Source organism: Arachis ipaensis, chromosome B10, assembly GCF_059453495.1.
Source record: "Arachis ipaensis isolate K30076 ecotype BB chromosome B10, ASM5945349v1, whole genome shotgun sequence".
Taxonomy (NCBI): domain Eukaryota; kingdom Viridiplantae; phylum Streptophyta; class Magnoliopsida; order Fabales; family Fabaceae; genus Arachis; species Arachis ipaensis.
The window spans coordinates 90,523,256-90,542,002 of NC_142435.1; the positions used below are offsets into that span (position 1 = coordinate 90,523,256).

The following is an 18,747-nucleotide window of genomic DNA, read 5'->3' on the forward strand; positions in this document are numbered from 1 at the left end:
GGATCTTCTTGTTTCTCTATCTCCTTAATATCTTTCTCCCAATTCTCTTCTCTCCTTCAAGTGGTGCTTCAATGATTCTTGTGTCAGGAGGGTTCTGGTTGATTGTCCCTTGTGGATCTTGTGGTTTCTGCTCCTTCTTGGACTTCTTTAGTTGCTGTATCATTTGAGCTTCTTGCTTTTCTTCCAAGGATGTCTCCAGAGGCTCTGCTTGTGATTCATTGCTTGTTTCCTATAAGAACACTTCCTTGTGCTCGTCCTTCAACTCTTTGTTCTCTTGTTCAGCTTCATGTGAGGGTTTGAAGACATGGAAGTTGAGTTGTTCATCATGTATTCTCAATATCAACTCTCCTTGCTCAACATCTATAAGTGCTCGTGCTGTGGCCAAGAATGGTCTCCCTAGAATGATTGGGTGAAGATAGCTTTCTTCCATCTTAAGAACAATAAAATCTGTGGGGAGGAAGTACTTTCCCACCTTCACTAGCACATTTTCAACCACTCCTAGTGCTTGTTTCTGGGTTTTGTCAGCCAGTTGAAGGATCACATCTGTGGGTTTCAACTCATTGATTTGCAGCTTCCTCATGAGAGATAAGGGCATTAGATTTATACTTGCTCCAAGATCACACAACCCTCTGTCAATTATTGTGTCCCCTGTAGCACAAGGGATGTGAAAACTCCCTGGATCCTTCCTCTTTGTGGGCAACTCCTTTTGGATAAGTGCACTACACTCTTTACTCATCACCACTGTTTGCTGATGCTAAGGAATCTTAGGCTAGTTTCACTAGCCTTTTTCTTTTGTTTTTAGTATATTTTATACACTTTCTTGAGCTATAAATAAGCAATTGGGTTAAAAATTCATGTATGCCTAGATTCATTTAACCATGGTTATTTTTATGCAATTTCATGAGGACTATGCCATAATTACTTGTGTGCTAAGAATGATGAGATTTCTCATGACTTTAGGAAGGCTTTGATGCATGTATTGATTGATGACAGGTGAAGAAATGCATGGAAGGAGGTTGAAGAATGGTCATGGAAAGGATGAAGAGGAAGCAACGTTGGTGGCCAAGATTGGACCACCAACGTTGCCTTAAACGTTGAGAGGAATGAAACAGGGGATCTTCTGCATAATTATCTGATACCCATGTTGGAGGGAGTATTAGTGAGCCAACGTTACCTCTAACGCTTGGTACAAAGTGCTTTCTGGAAAATTAGAAAAACTATGGCGACGCGTACGCGTGCTATAAGCGCACGCGTGGATTGTGAATTTTTGACAATCCACGCGCACGCATAAGTAACGCGCACGCGTGGATAGGCCAATGTTGGAGGGAACGTTGCCAGTCCAACATTGAGGCCAACGTATGCGATTTGAGCTCTAAAACTTAATTTTGAAAAAGTGCATCGACACACACGCGTATGCTATGCGTATGCTTGAGTGTAAAATTTGGCAATCCACGCGCACGTGTAGGTGACACGCACGCATGGATGAATTAACGTTGGAGGGAGCGTTGTTGGTCCAACGTTGAGGCCAACATACGCGAAAATGATTCAAAATTGGAATTGGGGATTTTGTATCCACGCACACACGTAGGAGACGCGTACGCGTGGATGAGCATTCTGACCCCAAACACCTCCAGCGTTGAGTCAAACGTTGCTAAAAACATCCAAAATTCATTTTCTTTGAAGGACGTTTGACTCAACGTTTGCCCTCAAACGTGGACTCAAACGTGGACATCAGAACTCTGCAAATCAAAGCACATCTCTCCTCAACAGCATTGAAGCAACTTCAACCCATTTCAATTAAGGCCAAAAGCCCAATTCAAAGACTGAAGATCAATGGAAGAAAGTGTATAAATAGCTTAGAGTTCAAGTTAGTTAGGGGGGCTTAGAGACTGATACTGAAACTCTGCCCAATTCAATTTTACTTTCTCTGCAATTTTTGTTCTTCTGCAATGTATCTTTCAATTCTATTTTCCATTTTGAGAGCTATGAACAACTAAACCCCTTTCATTGGGTTAGAGAGCTCTGTTGTAATTCAATGGATCAAAAATAGTTTTCATCTTCTTCTTCTTTCTTTTCTCTTGATTTTTGTTAGAAAGCTTTCAATCTTAATTCAATTAGATAGTTGTCTTGATAGAAAAGCTATCCATAATTGGAATTCCTCTTATCCTTGAGAGAGGGACGAGGAATTCATGCTAGAATTTCTTTCTCACATTGGATTCGATTGGGGGTTGGATGAATATCGTGATATTTAATCCTACCAATACTTTGATCTATGAATTTGTGTGGTATAATTAATGGCCAAACTTTAACTCTTCCCATGAGCAATTAAATCAAGACGATGGGCAATTGTTCATGCTTAGAGAGATTGGTGAGCCAAGACATTGGGATCCAATCATCTAAGATTTCCAAGCAAAGTTAATGAATGCATTGATTGAGGAAGAGATAAAAATGGTTTGATCCGGAGAGTTCAATATCTCCTGAAACCCAATGAATCCCCTATTCTGATCTTACCCATTCTGTTTACATTCTATTCTTTTATATCATGCATAATCCCCATTCTCATTTAATTTTTTGCGATTTAAGCTTCTGCACTTTAATTACTTGCAATTTAAGTTCCTGCCCTTATTAGTCTGCAATTTAATTTCTGTTCCTTTAATTTCTTCCAATTTAAGTTTCCCGCCAATTTATATCCTGCGATTCAAATTTTAATTCAGATTTAGTTCAACTAGAATAATTCTCCAATTAATGTTGATCAACCAACCAATCTCTGTGGGATTCGACCTCACTCTATAGTGAGTTTTTACTTGACGACAATCCGGTGCACTCGCCGGTAGAAAATTGTTGAGAGACAGTTTTCACGACATCAAGTTTATGGCGCCGTTGCCAGCGATTGATTTTGTATTGAGAATTACTAAATTGGAGGATAACTAGATTGAGAATTTTTCTTTTATTTTGTTAATTGAATTTCAATTTCTGCTGTTTCATTTACTTTCTGCAATTTTATTTGTTTCTCTTTATTTCCTTACTTTCTAGCAAAACTAATCTACTGACTCATTAACTATTTGATTAATTGCATCAATTGCTCTAACCACAGTTTTCCATTAACTGTGAAATCTTCACTTGCTGGTTGCTACTTGTTTTGGTACTTGTATGACAGGTAGAAGAGGGGTTTCAACCTCTTTTGACAGTGAACCAGAAAGAACCTTCCTTCGATTAAGGAGGAAAGCAAGAGGAAAGAGGGCTATTGGTGCAGAGGAATAGGAGGAAGACTTCGATATAAAAATGGAGGATGATATGGAAAACCATCATGAAGGAGAGGTGAACAATCATGCCACAGGAGGTGCAGCCAACCCTGCTGGACAAGAGAGGAGAGTTCTAGGCTCTTACATCAATCCAAACCCAGGGAATTGTGGGAGCAGCATTCAAAAGCCAACCATCCGTGCTAATAATTTTGAATTGAAGCCTCAGCTCATCACTCTCGTGCAAAACAATTGTTCTTTCAAAGGAAGTGCCCAAGAAGACCCTAATCAGCATCTCACTACATTCCTAAAAAGACACATATAGATTGCTACTATTTCCATTTTCTTTGAGGGACAAAGCATCCAAATGACTAGAATCATTTCCCAAAGAAAGCTTGACAACCTGGAAGGATGTGGTGAATAGATTCTTAGCAAGGTTCTACCTTCCTCAAAGAGTGAATAGACTGAGAACTGAGGTGCAGACATTCAGACAGCAGGATGGTGAAATCTTATATGAAGCCTGGGAGAGATTCAAAGTTTTGACAAGGAAATGTCCCCCTGATATGTTTAATGAGTGGGTGCAATTGCATATCTTTTATGAAGGGCTTTCCTATGAATCAAAGAAGGCTGTAGACCACTCATCTGGAGGCTCCCTTAACAAGAAAAAGACCATTGAAGAAGCGATTGATGTCATAGAGACAGTGGCTGACAATGAGTATTTTTATGCCTCAGACAGAAGCAACTACAGGGGAGTCATGGAATTAAACCATATGGATGCAATCCTGGCCCAGAATAAGATGATCACTAAGCAACTAGCTGATTTGACCAAGCAAATAGAGAAAAATCAGGCTGCAGCCATCCATACTCAACCATCACCTCAAGAAGAGTTGGACATAGATGAAGGAGTTAACTGGGAGGAAGCCAATTACCTTATAAATTCATCTAGGCAAGCTCATGATCCATATTCTAAAACATATAACCCTGGTTGGAGGAACCACCCAAACTTTGGGTGGGGAAACCAACAAAACCAAGGCCAAGATCAGAAACCTCATAATCCCAACCAGTACACCTACCAACAATCCAATCCAAGATCATATTAACACCCTTACAATAATTCTTTTCAGCCACCATATCAAGCCCAAGCCAATTAGCCTCAACACTCAATTCCCCATCCACCATCTGAAGATAAGCTATCCAAGATTGAAACTATGCTCACCAACCTTTGCAAGGAGTCTCAAGACATGAAAATTTTCAAGGTGGAAGTGAGATCCAATATGCAAAATCAAGATGCTACCATTTAGAAACTTAAATCACAAATTGGATACTTGTTTAAGGACAGCCAATTCTTCAGATTCTTGGAGATTTTCAAGAAACTTCAGATCAACATTTCCTTTGCTGAAGCACTAGAGCAGATGCCACTCTATGCTAAGTTTCTGAAGGAATTAATGACCAAGAAGAGAAGCTAGAGGAATGATGAAACTGTGGTGTTGACTGAAGAATGTAGTGCTATCATCCAACACAAACTGCCCCAAAAATTGAAGGACCCAGGGAGCTTCCAAATTCCTTGCATCATAGGAGAAATCACTATGGAGAAAGCCTTATGTGATTTCTAAGCCAGCATAAATTTGATGTCTGTAGCAATGATGAAATGAATGAAGATTGAGGAAGCCAAACCAACAAGAATGGCTCTCCAATTGGCAGACCGATCATTGAAATTCCCTCATAGAGTAGTAGAGGATTTGTTAGTAAAGGTGGGAGACTTTATCTTCCAACTGACTTTGTAGTGTTGAAATGGAGGAAGAAGCTAAGGCTTCAAAAATTTTGGGAAGGCCATTTTTAGCTACTGCTGGAGCCATCATTGATGTACAAAAGGGTAAGCTTACCCTCAGGCTATATGATGAGAAAACGATGTTTAATGTATTTAAGGCCATGAGTTACCCACAGGAGTCACTAGGAGAGTGTATGAGGTTGGATGCAGTAGAAATTGTGGTACAAGAAACTTTTGAAGAAGAATGTGAAGAGGTGACAAAAGAGGATTCCACATTAAACATGGAAGCTGTAGAAATCCAATCAACTGAGGCATCTATCCCAAGTGCACCAGAGGAAAATAAGGAAGAGAAAAGAGCACCCAAGCTTGAATTGAAGGCACTACCTCCCACTCCCAGGTATGCATGCTTGGAAAGTGATGAAAGTTATCCAATAATCATCAACTCTGCTCTCAGTCAAGAACAGGAAAGTGAGTTAATTAAGGTGCTGTAAAAGCATCAAGATGCCATTGGATGGACCCTTGCTGATTTGAAAGGGATAATCTCATCCATATGCATGCACAAGATCCTGTTGGAAGAAGATGCTAAGCCCTCCATTCAAGCACGAAGAAGATTGAATCCAGTCATGAAATAAGTAGTGTAAAAGGAGGTTATGAAGCTTTGGCAGGCAGGGGTAATCTACCCAATTTCAGATAGCTCATGGGTGAGCCCTGTCCAAGTGGTTCCTAAGAAGGGAGGCATCACTGTGGTGCCCAATGAAAAGAATGAACTCATCCCAAGAAGAACTGTCATAGGATGGAGGATGTGCATTGATTATAGAAAGCTTAATGAAGCTACAAGAAAAGATCACTTCCCACTCTCTTTCATGGACCAGATGCTAGAAAGGCTCGCAGAACATGCATATTATTGCTTCTTGGATGGCTATTCAGGATACAATCAAATAGTGGTTGATCCAAGAGACCAGGAGAAAACATCATTCAATTGTTTATATGGAGTCTTTGCTTACAGGCGTATGCCATTTGGGATGTCCAATGCGCCTGCAACTTTCCAATGTTGCATGTTATCTATCTTTTCAGACATGATTAAAAAATTCATTGAAGTCTTTATGGACGACTTTTCAATATTTGGGGATTCCTTCCCTAATTGCCTAAATCACCTCGCCTTTGTATTGAAAAGATGTCAAGAGAGCAATCTGTTTTTGAATTGGGAAAAATACCATTTTATGGTGACAGAAGGAATAGTTCTTGGTCATAAGGTATCTAACCAAGGCATTGAGGTAGACAAAGCTAAGGTGGAATTAATTGAGAAATTACCTCCACCTAGTAATGTCAAGGCAATTAGGAGTTTCTTAGGACATGTTGGATTTTACAGAAGGTTTATCAGAGATTTTTCAAAAATAGCCAAGCCTTTGAGTAACTTACTTATCTGTGATACACCTTTTGTATTTGATCAGAATTGCATGCTAACTTTTGAAACTCTGAAGAAAAAGCTTTCCTCAACACCTATCATTGCCCCATCTAACTGGGATTTGCCCTTTGAATTGATGTGTGATGCATCAGATGTTGCTATTGGGGCAGTCTTAGGACAGAGGAAAGACGACTTAGTGCATGTTATATACTATGCCAGCAAAGTCCTAAATGAAACCCAAAGAAATTACACAACTACTGAAAAGGAACTACTGGCAATAGTGTTTGCATTTAATAAGTTTAGATCATATCTCATTGGATCTAAAGTGATTGTTTTTATTGATCATGCAGCATTGAAATATTTACTTGCCAAGCAAGAATCAAAACCAAGGCTGATAAGATGGATTTTGTTGCTGCAGGAGTTTAACATTGAGATTAAAGAGAAGAAAAGAGTGGAGAACAAGGTGGCAGATCACTTGTCAAGGATTCCCTGTGAAGAAGGAAGCACACACAACTTGAATATAAATGAATGATTCCTTGATGAGCAACTAATGTTGGTTCACAAGGCACCATGGTTTGCAGAAATTGCAAGCTTTAAAGCCACTGGGGAGGTGCCTCTAGAATTCAACAAACATCAGAAGAGGAAGCTTACTAATGATGCCAAGTACTTTATTTGGGATGAACTATACCTTTTCAAGAAATGTTCAGATGGAATACTTAGAAGATGCATCTCAGAGGAAGAAGGAAGGAAAGTTTTATGGAATTGTCATGGTTCTTGCTATGGGGGACATTTTGGAGTAGAAAGGACTGCAGCCAAGGTACTACAATGTGGATTCTTTTGGCCCACAATTTTCAAAGATGCGAAAGAAATGGTACAGCACTGCAATGAATGCCAAAGAGCAGGGAACCTACCCAAAAGAAATGAAATGCCACAACAATTCATCTTAGAACTTGAATTATTTGATGTATGAGGGATTGATTTCATAGGACCATTCCCAACCTCATACTCAGATAAATATATCTTGGTGACAGTAGATTATGTATCAAAATGGGTAGAAGCCATTGCAACTCCAACAAATGATATTAAGGTGGTGATGAACTTTCTCAGAAAGAACATCTTTAGCCGATTTGGGGTGCCTAGAGCTCTTATCAGTAATGGAGGAAGCCATTTTTGCAACAGACCATTGGAAAGTCTCCTCCTGAGGTATAGAGTAAAGCACAAAAGTTGCCACACCCTACCATCCCCAAACAAATGGGCAGACAGAGATATCCAACAAAGAGCTAAAAAGAATATAAGAAAAGACGATGGGAGCTTCGAGAAAAGATTGGTCAAAGAAGTTGGATGATGCTCTTTGGGCATGTAGAACAGCCTTCAAAACACCAATAGGGATGTCACCATCTCAATTGGTGTATGGGAAGGCTTGTCATCTACCATTGGAGCTTGAACACAAAGCATTCTGGGCCCTCAAGCTGCTAATCTTTGATAACGATGCTGCTGGTGAAATGAGGGTTTTGCAACTGCAAGAATTGGAAGAATTCAGATCCCAAGCCTATGAAAATGCCAAAATTTACAAGGAAAAGGTAAAGGAAAGACATGACCTCAAGTTGGCACCAAGAAGCTTTGAAGAAGGACAGAGAGTGCTCCTCTACAATTCCAAGCTAAAGTTATCTCCTGGGAAGCTAAAGTCAAGGTGGTCAGGACCTTTTCTTGTCGCCAAGGTTTTTCCTTATGGACATATAGAAATTATGGAAGAGAAATCACAGGAAACCTTCATTGTAAATGTTCAAAGGCTCAAGAACTATCTGGGTGATATGAAGGAAAGGCCCAAGATGAAACACAGACTCAACTAAGAGAGCTAACCGTCAAGCTAGTGACGTTAAAAGAACGCTTGTTAGGAGGCAACCCAACCAAAGGTAATTTTCTGTTCATAGCTAGTCAATAAAAGAGTCAAGAAAACTTCTCTACATTGCAAAGAGCTAAGTTTGGTGTTGCACACCAAAGAAATTCAGAGATGAATATTGATGACATGCATCATCTACCCTTCTTTCTTGCATAAAGAAGACCATAAAAGAGCATAAATCTCATTTGATCAGTACAATTCATGCATTATTTGATGAATATTATGGTATACTACTTTGAGATGAGTTGTGATGAATTTCAGGTGAGAAAAGCATCAAAAATGGGGTAGAAGACAAACAAGAAGCTGGGCGTGTGAAACTGGCATGACACTTGAAGCAAACGCCACAAAAACGCACTGGCGTGGCATGCCAGGAGCTGGGAGTGGCACACCAGTACTAAAGTCCAGAGAAGAGATTCAAAGCATGCATATGGGGGTGGCACGCCAGAGAATGAGTGTGGCACGCTGATACAAAATTCCAGAGAGCTACAATGGAGGACACAAAAAGGGCATGGCACGCCAACCTGGGCGTGGCACGCCTAACTCATCAACTACTATGGCCGTGCCACTTGAGCAAAGGGGCGTGGCACGCCAACTCACCATTCCAAGAAGAACCTTCACTATGGCGTGCCACTTGGTGTTGAAGGCGTAGCACGCCAGCCCCAAGAAGTCACTTAGCCGTGCCACTTGAGAACCCAAGTGTGGCACGCCAAGCTTGAAGAATTCACAAACCCATTGGCGTGCCACTTGAGCAGCATGGCATGGCACGCTGGTACAACAATCCAGAGAAGGGGCTGAAGGCAATTGAAGACTGAGCGTGCCACTTGAGCAACCAGGCGTGGCACGCCAATGCACAGAGGACCAAAAGCAAGGGCTGGGCGTGCCACTTGGTATCGAAGGCGTGTGATAAACCACTATTTTATGGTTTATATTATGTTTAATTATGTGGTTTTATCATGATCCTTACCCACTTATTCATTAAATTAACATGCATATTAGATTTCTTCCCGGAATTTATTACCTGTTTGAAAACTGCTTCCTAGAGACTTTAATTATTCAATTTTAATTCTCCTTTATTCCATTCGATGCCGTAATCTGTGTGTTAAGTGTTTTAGACTTTATAGGGCATGAATGAGTTGGAGATTGGAAAGGAAGCTAGCAAAAATGGAAGGAACACAAGAATTTGAGGAGATAACCAGCGAGAAGTGACGCGGTCGCATGGCTTACGCGACCACGCGATGGATAGCAAATCGCAGTGACGCGGCCGCATGGTTCACGCGGCCGCGCGGATTGGAAAACCCAAGCGACGCGGTAGCGTGGACGACGCGAACGCGTGGCGAGGAAAATCGCGAATGACACGTCTGCATGGATGACGCGATCGCGTGACATGTGCGATCTGCATAATCTGCAGAATTCGTTGGGGGCGGTTTTGGACCCTATTTCGACCCAGTTTTTGGCCCGGAACAGCAGACTAGAGTAAGAGAACATGCAGAAACAAATAACACATTCATTCAGAGACGATTTTAGATCTAGTTTTACTCTCTTAGGTTTTTCTCTCTAGGTTCTAGAATTTTAATTTTTAATTGGTCTTAGCATTGGAACATTGAGAAGGGTTATTTCCTCATCAAGACTACGTCATTCTAGTTTGTTTTCTCAACTTGGTTTTATTCTTCCATGTTCTTTGCGTTGTTCAATTTTGTCATTCAGATATTTTTATGATTATTTAATGCAAGGATTATTTCTTTTTAATTCAATTTCAATTCCAATAATCATGTTTTCTTTTAATTCCCTTTCATGTGCTACGAATTCTTTATTTACAATGCATGAGTAGTTTCCTCACTTGATGGGGAGTTGATTAAAAGGAACTCTTGAGTTGGAAGGATTGAAGAAAAATTTTTAATTGGGTTAAATGTTGGATTGCTATCCTGTCACCAACGCCAATCCCTTTGAACTAAGTGGGTTGCAACTTGTGAACAGATCTGGCATTCCAGCTTGTTTGACTTTCCCTTACTTAGTGAAGGATAACCAAACAGAACAACCATTAATTATAAATTAATCTTACAATCACTCCATCAATAGTAGAAATTCCAACCAATCAACTCCCAGTCAAGGCTTTTATTCATATTAATTAAATTTCCTCAATTTAAATTCCAATTTACCCAACTCAACTTCTTCGAACATCAGATTAATAAGATAGCACACTTTTCTGCAACTCGTTGGGAGACGACCTGGGACTTAAAACTCCCAGTAATTTTTAATTCAAACTCTCTGTGACATACTTCTAAATTGATAGGCAGATTTTCGGTGAGTTAAGAACTATACTTGCAACGTAACCATTTTAATAATTTTTAATTCACCAGCTTCTGCGTCTCATCAATTTTTGGTGCCGTTGCCGGGGAGTTGCAATATAGTGCTAATTTTATTAATTAGAATTTATTTATTTGCATTTTATTTTATTTTGCTATTATGAGCTGCATGTTTCTTCCGTCAAATGACGCGTTCACTTCCTGATCTGCACTTGCTAATATTCGATTCTGAAATTGAAAGGACAATTTCACGAATAAGGCAAGAACAGTGTCGGTTAGCCCGCTCTGAGGGCAGATCTGAAAGTGAATCTGAGGAAGAAACCAGCCCCCGTTCTACTGATTCAGTTGTTTTACGTGCAGAAAACATGGCAGCTAGGAGAGTTACCATCCAGGAGGAAGGAGCTCCTGATTTTACAATGCAACCGTTTCAAGCGCATCATCCAGCGGTAGCTACAGATTTTGAAATAAAGACCGTACTGCTAAATTTGATGCCCAAGTTTCATGGCCTACCTGCTCAAGAGCCTATCAAGCACTTGAGAGATTTCCAGGTAGCCTGTTCTACTGTCAGGCGTGATAGCACTGATGAAACTTCAATTCTGCTGAAAGCTTTTCCATTTTCTCTTGAAGGAAAAGCAAGAGAGTGGTACTACACTCAGCCTCTAGCAAATGTATCCAACTGGGATACACTCAGAAAGGAGTTTCTGGAGAAATTCTTTCCATCTGAAGTTACTAATAAACTGAGGAAGGATATCTCCACAATTGTTCAGGATAACAATGAGACTCTCTTTGAATACTGGGAGCGCTTCAATAATCTTCTGGAAGCATGCCCCCACCACATGATTGACAAGATCGTGCTACTCAGCTATATCACACAGGGTATGAGGCCCCAAGATAAGACCACATTGGAAAGTGCCAGCAACGGGTCTATGAAGAAGTACAAGACCACTGATGAAGCTTGGCAATTGATCAGTGATTTAGCTGAATCTACTAGGAACCACAGACAGAAGCAAGGCCGTTCAAAAGCTGTTGCAGAAGTATCTTCTAGCAGAGAGACTGCTGCTCTAACTCAAAGCATCTATGAAATGACCAACTTGCTGAAGCAAATGCAGTTGAATCAACAAGCTCAGCAAGCTCAACCTCCTCCACCACAGCAAAACCAACAACTAGTCCCACAAAGAATTTGTGGAATCTGTGCTGATTATAGCCATTACACTGATGAATGCCTGTAGCTCCAACAAGAAGACAACATGGTGGCATCCACTCACAACTTCTATGATCGCCCCAACCAAGGGTACAATCAAGGTGAAAATAATAACCATGGATGGCAGGACAATTCAAACTAGAATTGGAGGGACAACAATAACAGGGGAGGCAGAGATAATCAGGAAAATCAGAGGTGGAATAATAACAACAACAGGCAGCAAAATCAACCTTACAAAGCACCTCACCTGAGGCAAAACCAAGGACCACAGAACAATCAGCAGCAAACCTCTCAATTTACTCATTCTTTTTTATCTTCTAATGAAGATCTACTACAATCTTTTGAGAAAAGACAATAGACCATGGAAAGTAACGTCATGAATAGTATTAACGCCAGTCTGAATGGTCTCACCTCTACTCTGTAAGCCTTTATGACACAGCTTGGATCAGCACAAAATTCCAGTAACCAACCTTCAAGCACCACTGGAATTCCCTCTCAACCATTACCCAATCCAAAGGGAGGCATTAATGCTATCACCCTGAGGTCCGGAACCACACTGCAGGAGAGGAATCAGGAGGAACCAAGCTCACCAGAATATGCCTCAGCTGAAGAGGTGGTAGAAATCGAAGATGTTGAAGAGGAAGAGGATATACAGGACATAGCTGAAGAAGAGATAACTCAACCACAGAAGAAAGCACCAAAAGGCGCAGACACCACAGACAACACTACTCTTATTCCATTTCCACAACTTGCAAGGAAGCCCAGGAAGCAGCTGGAACCCGATCCTAAAATGGTAGAGATATTCAAAAAGGTTGAGGTAACTGTTTCCCTTTTTGATGTTATTTAGCGAGTACCTAAATATGCAAAGTTTCTAAAAGACTTATGTATCCATAAAGACAAAATTAACGAATTAGAAACTATTCCTTTAGGTAGTTCTATATCTGCTTTAGTGGGAGGATTACCTGAAAAATGTAGTGATCTAGGTCCTTGCATAGTTAGTCGTACTATTGGTGGTGTAGTAATTTATGATTGCATGTGTGATTTAGGAGCATGTGTCAGTATAATGCATTTGTCTATATATGATGTTTTGAGGCTTCCTCCCTTAAAAAGGTCAGCAGCTCGTTTTGTGTTAGCAGATAAAAGCATTATTACAGTGGCTGGAGTTGCTGAAGATGTTTCGGTGAACATTAAAGGGCTCACATTTCCCACTGATTTTTATATCTTGGAGATGCCCCACAATGATTCAGGTAAGCCATCATCAATTCTACTTGGAAGACCATTCCTAAAGACATCAAAATTCAAATTGGATGCTTTTTCAGGAACATACTCCTTTGAAATAGATGGCCGCACAATAATCTTCAATCTGAATGGAGTCATTGACAACCCCCCCAGAAGATCATTTTATCTTCCAGTGTGATGTCATAGACGAAAGTGTGGCTGAAGTTCAAAAGGAAGAGTTTGAAGAGAGGCACACTGGACAAGGTCCAAGTGTGGGGACCCTCTTAACTGACAATGGGAGCACTTGGCCATTTTCACAAGCCCCAGATCATCCAGAGCCCGCCCATGATCAAAAGTTAGAATTGAAACCTCTCCCTCCACATCTCAAATATACTTATCTTGAGGATGAGCAGAAGCTTCCGGTTATTATTGCAAGGGAACTGACTTCTCAACAAGAAGAGTAGTTACTTGATGTACTGAGGAAGCATAAGAAGGCAATTGGGTGGAGTTTGGCAGACATAGTGGGAATCAACCCTCAAGTATGCGAGCACAGAATATTTTTAGAAGAGGGAGCAAGACCTGTCCATCAACCTCAAAGAAGATTGAATCCCACTATCTTGGAAGTTGTCAAAAAGGAAGTGACCAGACTATTAGAAGCAGGTATCATATATCCCATCTCAGACAGTGAATGGGTAAGCCCAGTTCAAGTGGTGCCCAAGAAGTCTGGAGTCGCTACAGTGAAGAGTGAGCATGGAGAGCTCATAGCAACTAGAGTTCAGAATGCTTGGAGAGTCTGCATTGATTACAGGCGTCTCAACCAAGCTACCCGTAAGGATCACTACCCACTTCCATTCATTGATCAAATGCTGGATCGCCTGTCAGGTAAATCATATTATTGCTTTTTAGATGGTTACACAGGTTATTTCCAGATTCATATAGCTCCTGAGGATCAGGAAAAGACTACTTTTACATGTTCTTTTGGGACCTATGCTTATAAGAGAATGCCCTTTGACTTGTGCAATGCACCAGCTACCTTCCAAAGGTGCATGATGAGTCTTTTCTCTGATCTTATTGAGGACTGTATGGAAGTTTTTATGGACGATTTTAGCGTTTATGGTGATTCTTTTAGCCTTTGCTTAGAGGGATTATCTAGAGTATTAGATAGATGTGTTAATACAAACCTTGTATTGATTTTCAAAAAATGCCACCTTATGGTAAAACAAGGGATTGTATTAGGACATGTGGTATCTAATAATAACATTTCTGTAGACCCAGCAAAGGTAAATGTTATTTCTAGTTTGCCTTACCCCTCTTCTGTGAGGGAAGTCTGTTCATTCCTTGGCCATGCAGGTTTCTACAGGAGATTTATTAAAGACTTTAGTAAGGTGGCACTTCCCTTATCCAGATTACTGCAGAAGGATATAGAGTTCGAGTTCAGTGAGGATTGCAAACAAGCATTTGATAAATTGAAGACTGCTCTAACTCAAGCTCCAATTGTGAGAGGACCAGACTGGAGCCAGCCGTTTGAAATCATGTGCGATGCTTCCAACCATGTAGTAGAAGCAGCGCTGGCTCAGCGTGAAGGTAAGGATCCTTTTGTTATTGCCTACGCGTCTAAGACTTTAGCTTCCCAGTCCAATTATACTACTACTGAGAAAGAGCTTCTTGCTATTGTTTTTTCTCTGGATAAATTCTGAGCTTATTTACTTGGTACTAGAGTAGTAGAGTATTCGGATCATGCAGCTCTAAAGTATCTATTAGCTAAAAAGGAATCCAAACCAAGACTTATACGTTGGATACTGCTGTTACAAGAATTTGATTTAGAAATAAAGGATAGGAGTGGTAATCAGAATTTAGTAGCAGACCACTTGAGTCGCCTTGAACATATTAAGATGATTCTACTCCTATAGATGATAATTTTCCTTTTGACAACCTGGAAACAGTATCTGAGGTGACCCCTCGGTATGCACCTGTTGCCAATTATTTAGTTAGCCGCACATTTCCTCCACGTTTTTCTAAACATTAAAGAGACAAGCTGAAAAGCGAGTCTAAATATTATATATGGGATGACCCATATTTATGGAGATGTGGCGCTGACTAGATAATTAGACGTTGTGTGCCTCAATCAGAATTCCAGTCCATTTTAGAGGCCTGTCACTCATCTGAGAGTGGAGGGCATTTCGGCCCTCAAAGAACAACCAAAAAGATCTTAGACTGCGGATTCTGGTGGCCTACTCTTTTTAGAGATGCTGCTGAGTTTTGTAAATCTTGCCCCACATGCCAGATATTTGGTAATATATCCAGGAGGGATGAGATGCCTCAATAATATATGCTCTTCTGTGAAATTTTTGATGTTTGGGGCATTGAATTCATGGGTCCATTTCCAAATTCTAATGGATATTTTTATATATTGTTAGCTGTGGATTATGTTTCTAAATGGGTGGAAGCAATTCCTACCCGCACTGATGATGCTAACACTGTTGTTTCCTTTGTGAGAAACCATATTTTATGTCACTTTGGATCACCACGAGCGATCGTGAGCGATCAAGGCACCCATTTTTGTAATAGGAGACTAACAGGATTGATGAAGAAGCATGGGATAATCCATAAAGTTGCAACCGCTTACCATCCCCAAACTAATGGGCAAGCCGAAGTGTCGAACAGAGAAATTAAGCGTATCTTGCAAAAGATAGTAAAGCCTCATAGAAAAGACTGGAGCACCAGGCTACAAGATGCACTGTGGGCATATAGAACAGCATACAAGACACCCATTGGGATGAGTCCCTTCCGCTTGGTTTATGGAAAAGCTTGTCATCTCCCAGTTGAAATAGAACACAGAGCCTTCTAGGCAGTTAAGGAGTGCAACATGGGAATTGAGAATGCCGGAACTGAAAGGAAGTTGCAACTGCAGGAACTGGAGAACCTTCGCCTAAAAGCTTATGAGAACTCCAGAATATACAAGGAAAAGATGAAGGCTATGCATGATCAAAACATCAAAAAGAAAGAGTTCCAACCTGGAGATTTTGTCCTCCTTTACAAATCTCGACTAAGGCTCGTGCCCAGTAAGTTGAGATCAAAATGGGAAGGTCCATACAGAGTAGAGAAGGCTGAACCGTACGGAGTTTATCACCTAAGCCATCCTTCAAGCTCTGAACTTATTAAGGTTAATGGCCAACGCCTGAAGCTGTAGCATGGTGAGAAGGTGCAGAAAAATAAAGAGCTGGAAATCTTCCGCTTGGAAGATCCCCACATAGCAGCAGATTGAGCTAGTGGAGCGTCCAACTTACGGACGTTAAAGTAAAGTGCTTGGTGGGAGACAACCCACCGTGGTATGATCGTTCTTTTCTTCACTTATAGTTTTTCTTCTTTAATAACTCTTCTCTTTATTAGTGCTTTCGTGCTCTTTCACTTACGTATCTTTATATTTCTTTAAAAAAAAGAAAAAAAAAAGAAAAGGGGTTTTTCGCCTCGCGACGCGATCGCATCAACGACGCATCCGCGTCGCAGAGGGGGTGGAGAAAAAAATAAATGAACAGAGAGTCCGGCTGGAGCATGGCTGGAGGCGTGCCAATGGCACAAATCAACCCACGCGACCGCGTGCCCCACGCGGCCGCGTGCTCTGAGTTTTCGACGTAAAAGGGTACACAGTAACATTCTGTGCGAGAGTGATGCTGGATTGGTGCTGGAAGCACAATCCTTGTCACGCGATCGCATCACCGACGCGACCGCGTCACCCATTTTATAACGCACACTCATGCGATCGCGTGACCCACGCGATCGCGTCACCCAATTTTGGCAATTACAATAAATTGAACAGAGAGTTGTGCTGGAGCGAGGCTGCACTCGCGCCAGTAGCGTAACACAAGTCACGCGACCGCGCGACCGATGCGATCGCGTCCCCTTACCTGACGCACACCCACGCGAACGCGTGCCCCACGCGGCCGCGTCGCATGCACCGCACAGCTCAACCTAAAATTGCCACATATCTTATCTTCCTCTCCCCCAAATCCAGATTTTTCTTTTCCCTCCTTATTTCTTCTTTCCCCCTTCCCCTTTCTATCTCACCTTTCACTCTCTATCTCTCTCACCACCATTAACAAGGTTTTACCTTCTTCTGCCTTCTTCTCTTTTCTATCATTCTTATTATATTATGTATATATATTATTATTTTCTTTTTCTTTTCTTTTTCTTTTCAATTTTTTCATTATTATTTTTCTTCTTCTTCTTTTCTTTTCTCTACATGGTGTTAGAAACCTTTTGAGTCATCATCCCTCATTATATGCTTGTGGATTATTGCAAATTATTTGACAATTATTTTTCTCCTATTTAAGGGATTGCTTGCATGTTCATCTTCATATTTTCTATACCCTATTCACCATGCATGCTATGTGTTTGTGAAAAAGCTCATGTGGCATTATGCACTTCTCTATGATTGCTATACTATTCAATGCTTGCTTTTCACAACTTTCCCTTATTATTTTATTAATTGAATTCAATTGTCAATACAAACGTGATGGTTTGTTACGAAGTAATGCTTGGTCTATGCTACTCATGCCCTTTGCCAGCATGCCAATAAACACCTTGCATTCACTTGTTTTTATCTGCACTAGCTATTTTCCATTGATGGCTTTTCATATGTACTCGAGAGCATGTGTTAATGTCATCTACATTTTATTGTGCATCATTCACCCTCTTTTCCATTTCCTCCCTTGCTGTATATCTCTTTGAATTTAATTTACTTTCTCTTCCCTTCTTTCAGGATGGCCACCAAGAAAGGAAAGGAGAAAGCAACTTCCAAACCACCAGCAAGAAGAGGAACTAAAAGAGCATTAGTGGCAGAGCCTTCTTCCACCGCAGTCAAGCCCTCAACAAAACGAGTCAAGAGGATAATAAAGGTTGACGAAAAGGAGAAAGCCTTTCCAGCAAAAGACGCTGCGCGATTTTCCAATCGCTACTGTGAGCAGATGTTCCCTATCCTGGTAGAAAGGAACTATAACAATGAATACCTTCTTATCCTCCCGTCCAATATTGCCACCTTTGTTGAGCCGCAAATTGAGCGAAGACAATGGGGTTTCCTACGGAGACAGCCAAGGCAGGTCAATCTTTCTTGGGTAGTTGAGTTCTACTCCAACTTCTACATGCCGACCCTACAGTCTGTTTATGTCCGGCAAAAGCAAGTCCCCATCACAGAAGTGGCCATTCAGCAAGCTCTGAGTCTTCCCCCTATTCCAGCAGGAATGGACGCTTTTCAAGAAGCCGCCCTTCAGCACCAGAGATACCAATTCGACTGGGACTCCGTTCTCGGAGTCATCGCCTTACCTGGCAGCCGTTGGATCTACAGATACCACCGTACCCGCCCTAAGGGAATCTTGGCTTCAGCACTTACCTTGGAAGCTCGCGTATGGGCGCAAATCATGTCCCATTACGTCTTTCCGAGCACTCATGAGTCCTCCTTCACTGCGGACATGGCTGTTCTACTATGGTGCATCCTTACAAACCAACCTCTGAATCTCTCAAGACATATCCGGAATGCTATGGAATGCGTACAAATTGCGAGCAACTTACCTTTCCCTGCCTTGGTCTCAGATCTTGTCTCAGCAGCCGGAGTCTCTTACAGAGCTGGGGACACCAAAGCCATGCTTCCACGGGATGATCAGTATGTCCCTAATGGGAAATACCTCAGACTCTCAGCAGCCACTACAAGCCTTCCTAC

The 18,747-nt window shown here is 41.2% G+C and overlaps 2 non-coding genes across 2 annotated transcripts; both read right to left on the minus strand.

Annotated features, from left to right (window-relative positions):
* Positions 1 to 3,700: 3,700 nt before the first annotated feature.
* On the minus strand, positions 3,701 to 3,808 carry LOC148580825 (small nucleolar RNA R71). The gene has a single exon (XR_015898833.1). It is a non-coding gene; the product is annotated as a small nucleolar RNA R71 (small nucleolar RNA).
* A 7,541-nt stretch (positions 3,809 to 11,349) lies between these two features.
* Positions 11,350 to 11,457, minus strand: LOC148580826 (small nucleolar RNA R71). The gene has a single exon (XR_015896928.1). It is a non-coding gene; the product is annotated as a small nucleolar RNA R71 (small nucleolar RNA).
* Positions 11,458 to 18,747: the final 7,290 nt, after the last annotated feature.